Source organism: Engraulis encrasicolus, chromosome 17, assembly GCF_034702125.1.
Source record: "Engraulis encrasicolus isolate BLACKSEA-1 chromosome 17, IST_EnEncr_1.0, whole genome shotgun sequence".
In the NCBI taxonomy this organism is placed as follows: Eukaryota; Metazoa; Chordata; class Actinopteri; order Clupeiformes; family Engraulidae; genus Engraulis; species Engraulis encrasicolus.
The window spans coordinates 24,520,569-24,527,258 of NC_085873.1; positions in this window are offsets into that span (position 1 = coordinate 24,520,569).

A 6,690-nucleotide genomic window follows, 5' to 3' on the forward strand; every position below is an offset into this window, starting at 1 on the left:
GAATCTGAACTGTGACATCTTGTCCGGCAGCAGTTGTTACACTAAGTTATTAAATGATTGAGAGAATGATGTCACGTAATGTATAAATGTCGGAAAACCAAAAGGAAAACCATTATTACATCATTAAAATGCATGTGACTGTATTTTTTTAAAGAAAAGAAAATGTTAAATGTATTGTAATTTCACCTTTTCACTCCTTTTCTTTCAGTATCTATTGACAACATCCATTTGTACAGTGTTATCTGCCTTAACCGACTAGCATTTAAAAAAAAAAAGATTTTATTACACCTTGTATGTTTTTCTTTTTCATGAGATATTTTAAGGATAGCTGTTAATATTGCCTCTGCAGTTGGACAGATGTAGCTGTGTGGACAAAACTGTTATGTTTTCATTTTATTCTGCTTTTACATTTTGTTTTGTTTTTTTTAATGTAGCTAGTAGCATTCAGTTGAAATAAACATTTCAATGCTGACCCAGGAACAGCCGTCCTCTGCAGCTTGTCATTACTCATGGAGTCCATTATGTGGTGCTGTTCACCAAGTTTCTAAGAGAATTGTCTTGACTGCTGGTTGTCTTGACACTATACAACGTCACGATACAAAGCTGTGAGAGTCTATTCCAAATGCAGAAGTTGGAGAGCTATTGGAAAATAAAAGTCAAGGCTTTGCCAATGCAATTGGTAGCACTTTCCAAAGTTTTAAAGAATATCTTAAATGAAATGAAAGTCAAGGTTTTGCCAGAGTCAGACATATTGTATGTTCAGTCAGGGCTTTTCGAATTCATTCAGTACAAATTACCTAAGATGAAGACACTGAGGGAATATAACTCGAAAGAGGCCCAAGGTCTGCAAGCATCTTTGTGTTGTAAAGATGTCAAAGGGTTCAGGAGGAGTTTGGACTTGTGTATGCATAGTGAATAAGTCAAGACTTGGGCAATGCAAGTCCTCACACATTGGAAAGTCAAGTCAAGTCGGTTTTATTGACAATTTCTTAACATGCACTGGTCATAGGCCTACAAATTACGTTTGAAATTAAGTTTCTTACTTTCCCATGCAGACATAGACATACTTTAAGTACAGACATAAACAGTACCCATACAGACATTTAGTGCAAGTTCAAGACTGCAAATGCAAGACTGGACAACAGAAAACACGTAGAGAACATGTATTAAAAAGAGGTGTTTGTTGTGCATTTTTAAAATTCTTATTGTGACGATCTGACAGTAATAATAGCATTGTGGAAAGCAGGTTTATGTGCTGGAACTGCCTGCCAGAAACATTCATTCAATATCATTTTTTTGCGTCGCTGTGTAAAACGCAAGCACTTCCCCCTTGCCAGGAGCAAATGCATTCTAGCATATAGTCTATCATTTCTGATGGACCCAGTATACTTGGCGCAGACATCGTCCCTCTATAATGGGACACACACGGTTCCAAATGTCTCATTATACACTTACTATGACATGACACTGCTCAGTGCTCGCATTTTCTTCCACACAGTAACGGCTACTGCATGTAAAGACATTTTGGTAGTGTATCATTGCTGATGAACTTGGAGCATGCAATGTCCTTCATACAACAACCGGCAGAAAGTATGGAATGGCCCGTTTTGAAGGATGTTCGTTCCCAGACACAACACAAAATTCAACTCATTTCAAAAGGCAACTGTCTGGCTTTAAGAAATCAAGAAAAGAAATTGTGTTAGTAAGTAATGGTTACTTTTTCAGAGCTTGCCTTGGATTGGGGGGAAAAATCTACAATATGAAAATGACTGAAGTAGAATCCTCCATGGCAGGTGGTTCTAACTCACCAGGGGTTGTATGATGGCACGTAACACTGTTCCACATGTCTCATCCACTCACAATTACATGAAAACCTATAACAGCTACACATTGCATTGCTACTTCTCGGCGCTGGACAACCCAATGAATGGACTAGACAGTCTGTGGAAACAATACAGTAAAACTAATTTGCATTTATTACTTTCTGTTTTTTTGCGACACAAAAACGGATAGGCAGTTCCAGCATACAAACCTGGTTTTCAACAACAACTGAAAAATTGATAGTTGAACATGCTTCAACTCCACCATACTGAAAAGAATACGGCTTGTGTCAGCTTCCTACTGCTTTGCAGAGCACCTCTGCAGTCTGCACCCATCTCACCCTTAGATAACCTCTCCTCTTTTATCACTCTCTGTTACTTCTCTCTCTCTCTCTCTCTCTCTCTCTCTCTCTCTCTCTCTCTCTCTCTCTCTCTCTCTCTCTCTCTCTCTCTCCATTTTCCCTCTCCCTTCTTATAATGCACTTCCTCTGGTTTTGTTATTAATAAAACTCACATCAAATTAAAAACCAGTGTGCAATCCCACACTTGCTGTGATCATGGCCTCTTGAGCGCACTTACACACACACACACACGTGTACAGTACAGTATCATTACTGTATGACCTGGTTTACACACACACACACACACACACACACACACACACACACACACACACACACACACACACACACACACACACACACACACACACACACACACACCAACACTCACATAAATACTCTTATACCATACCGTATCTCATACTGTATACCAATGCTCACAGAAATGCACCTCCATCCACACATACAATATCAGCAGAGACGCAAACCTGTCCCTGGATACATGATACCAATTACACCCTTACACCCCCCCCACACACACACACACACACACACAAGCACACACCTCCAATCCAACCCCCAACATAGACATAATACCCTGGGTTTGTTCTACCACACCTTTACCCCCTCCCCCTCCTCCCCCCAACCCTCATCCCTCCATATTCATAATCCCTACTGTACACCCTACCACACCCTTACCCTCCACCCACACCCACCCCTCACATCCACTGAATCCCTGAGTATGTTCTATTACACCTTAAACCCCCACCACCCACCTTTATCTGCGAGGCATTGTTGGGCTAATGCACCACATTTTCTGCTGACACACACAGGACAGGAGCACAGATGGAGAGGGGAAGAGAGAAGCAAAGGTGGAGAGGAGGAGAGGGGAGGACAGGACAGGAGCACAGGGGAGAGAAGGGGAAGTGAGAGGAGCACAGATGGAGAGGAGAGGAGAGGAGAGGAGAGGGGCACAGATGGAGAGAGTTTCAAAGGAGGAGAGGATGCAAGCAGAGAGGAATTAGGTGGAGTAGAATTAGAGTAGAGTTAGAGTAGGGAGCAGAGCAGAGGAGGTGTGGCGAGAAAAGGAAAGTTGAGGCAAGGGGAGGAGCGGAGGAAAAGAGGAGAAAAACAGATAACAGGAGAGGAGAGGAGTGTATAGGGGAGAGATACAGGTAAGAGAGGAGGAGAGGAGAGGTACTGACAATTGGAGAGGGGAAAAGTGTAGAAGAGGTGGTGGGGCCCGAAGAATAGACCAGAAAAGGTGTTGAAGAGAGTGCTGACTAGCGATTTATCTTCTCCGAGAGGAAAGGGGATGGGGGGTAGAGAGTAGGTTTTTGGTTTAGCTATCTATCTCTGCCAAGGGGACCATAATGAGAACATTGCCCTAGTCAGCCTTTCTCTCTCTCTCTCTCTCTCTCTCTCTCTCTCTCTCTCTCTCTCTCTCTCTCTCTCTCTCTCTCTCTCTCTCTCTCTCTCTCTCTCTCTCTCTCTCTCCCTCTTCCACATGTCAGCTGTTATCTCTATCACTCTCTACCTCCTTTCCCCTCTCTGTCTCTCTTCTCCTAGTTGTCTCAGCGGTGAATTCTTACTCTCTCTTTCTATTTTCCCATCCTTGTATTTTCTCTCTCCCTCTCCGTTCTTAGTCAGCTGGTATGTCTTACTTGCTTTATTCCTCTTCCTCTCCTCTACACCCTCCCCCCACCCCCCTACACCACCACCACCACCACCACACCCCCCTTCGACATCAACTATTATCTTTACTCTCTCTCTCTCTCTCTGCTTGGCTCTATTATCCTCCCTCCCTCTCTCTAAAGGTGTGTGTACACCCAAAGCGACCTACGCTGCCGGAGCATCAGAAGTCATTGTTTCTCTATGGAGGGTCGGCGAATAAAGAGACCAAAGCAATTTCGCCAGGAGAGAAGCGACCTGGGCAACCTATACTCTACTCTACTACTCTCTAACCAGAATGAATTTCAGCCATTAAAACTCAGGTAATATTGTGGTAATGAGACATAATGCAGTTCAGCGAAAACCAATTGGAATGTTCACATCTCCGAATGTCCCAGGCTCGCTGACAAGCCAGAGCCATTACGTGATAAGCTGAAAGAAAGATGATTTCACGTCCAGAGTGAATACAGCAAATTCATGGTGAGACGTCTTCAGCGACCTCAGCTACTGGGTAGCTTTGGATGTTTTTGGTGTACACACACAGTTACTCTATCATCCGGAACTCCTGTGGGCTAGCTGCAGTATCCTTATCGTGACCCAGGCAGGAGCAGGGACTACCAATACCCTGTGCCTGCGAATCGCCTTGGATAAAAGCATCAGCTGACATGCATTGTAACTGAAAATGTATCCTGTTGCAAGTGGAGCCATGTCAGTGTGCCCTGGTCAGCGCAATGACTGTTACTCAACATCAATAGCAGCAGCCCTGAGATAGAGAGAGAGAGAGAGAGAGAGAGAGAGAGAGAGAGAGAGAGAGAGAGAGAGAGAGAGAGAGAGAGAGAGAGAGAGAGAGAGATGTGAGCAATCCATTCTCCTGGCTGCCTGCTACACATTAATTGGCTTTGGCAGTGTTTGGTGCCGTTTCAACTCAAAAAAGTCGTCTCTGTCAATCGACCAATCCTTATCAGCCACTAGGCCAATAGGATAGTGGCTCTGCTGTGACGTGATTGGTTGACTTCAGTTCCTGAGAGGAGATGGAGCATCTTTGAAGTCCAGCTGTTACGTGTGTTACGTTGCTGTGCGTGTGTGTGTGTGTGTGTGTGTGTGTGTGTGTGTGTGTGTGTGTGTGTGTGTGTGTGTGTGTGTGTGTGTGTGTGTGTGTGTGTGTGTGTGTGTGTGTGTGTGTGTGTGTGTGTGTGTGTGTTTGTTTGTGTGGTGTGCACTCTGTAATGTAAAGTTAATTAATCAACTCATCATTCATTCAGTTGATCATGAATGAATGAATGAACGAATGAATGAAGGAATGAATGAATGAATGAATGAATGAATGAATCATTCATTCTCTTGTAAATGTATCCACTACAAGTGTGTGTATATGTGCATGCATTTTGTATATCTGTTCCCTGTCTTTGGTGGCTCCAGTGAGTTTGGATGAGCATGCGCACACACACACACACACACACACACACACACACACACACACACACACACACACACACACACACACACACACACACACACACACACACACACACACGAATAGTTCTAAGTGTTACCAAAGAAACTCAAGAGAAAGAACAATCTCTTGGCGGGGAATGCATTGGCCACGGTGTAGTACGGGGGCGTTGCCTGAGGACACGAGTGGATGGAAAATTAACTCCCTTGCGCATGGTCATTGGTCAGTGGGTGCGATGGATGCCATTTTCGTACTCCCTTGCACATGGTCAGTGGGGGCGACACCATGATGGATAATTTGTGGCCAAGTAACGGCAGCTGTTGGTCAGCAGTAATTGCTGGGGTTAATGAAGGACAGCTGACAGACATTCACGCTGTCCTATGACCTGTTCCACAGTGAATAACATTTCCGTACTCCCCTCGCCATCATTTCCTACTACGCTGTTATGACGTGAGTAAGCCCTCTTGTCTCAAGCCTCTTTGGTTTTACACACACACAAGCCATTCACACACACAAGTCTCTCTGTTGCCATTGGAAGCCGTAGCTCATCACTAATATTTTTTTTAACTGTGGGGGCCCACAGGGCTCCATCTTAGGACCACTGCTGTTCAACCTTTATATGCTGACACTTGGACAAATTATGAAGGAAAATGCAATAAATTTCCATAGCTACGCAGACGACACCCAACTTCACCTAGCCATGTCACCTAATGACTATGCCCCCTTCAATCTCTCTATGATTGCGCTGACCAAATCAAACAACTGGATGTCTGAAAGTTTTCTCTAACTGAAGACAGATAAAACCAAAGTAATTTTATTTGTGAACAGGAAAAAAAGGCTAAAGATTGCTACTATCATTGAAACTAAAGGCTTTAAAGCAAAGGATCATGTGAAAAATCTTGCCCAAGCATGTCATTATCGATAGTGAACTCACTCTTAAAAGTCACATGAAAGCCATCACTAAGTCTGCATTTTATCATCTCAAAAATAATTTCTAAATGTAGGGGTCTTGTGTCAAAACAAGATCTAGAGAAATTAGTGCATGCCCTCATTTCAAGTAGGGTTGACTATTGCAAGAGCCTTTTCCCAAAGAGGCTATAAAACAGCTTCAACCACTGACCTGTATATTATTATACATGCCACTGGCTTCAACTAATCCAAAATACAGCTGCAAGACCTCTCACAAGATCAAAAAGAATTGATCACATTACACTAATGTATAGGCCGCACATTGCCTCCCAGTATGCTACAGAATCGACTTTAAGACACTATTACTTGTATTCAAATCATTAAAGGGGTTGGGACCTAGCCTGGTCCTGACCATCCCATAATACTACCATTTCATTTCGTATTTATGGTCTGGCATTTGTTTGCTCTGAAGCGATTGTAGGGAGCAGGAAGTTTG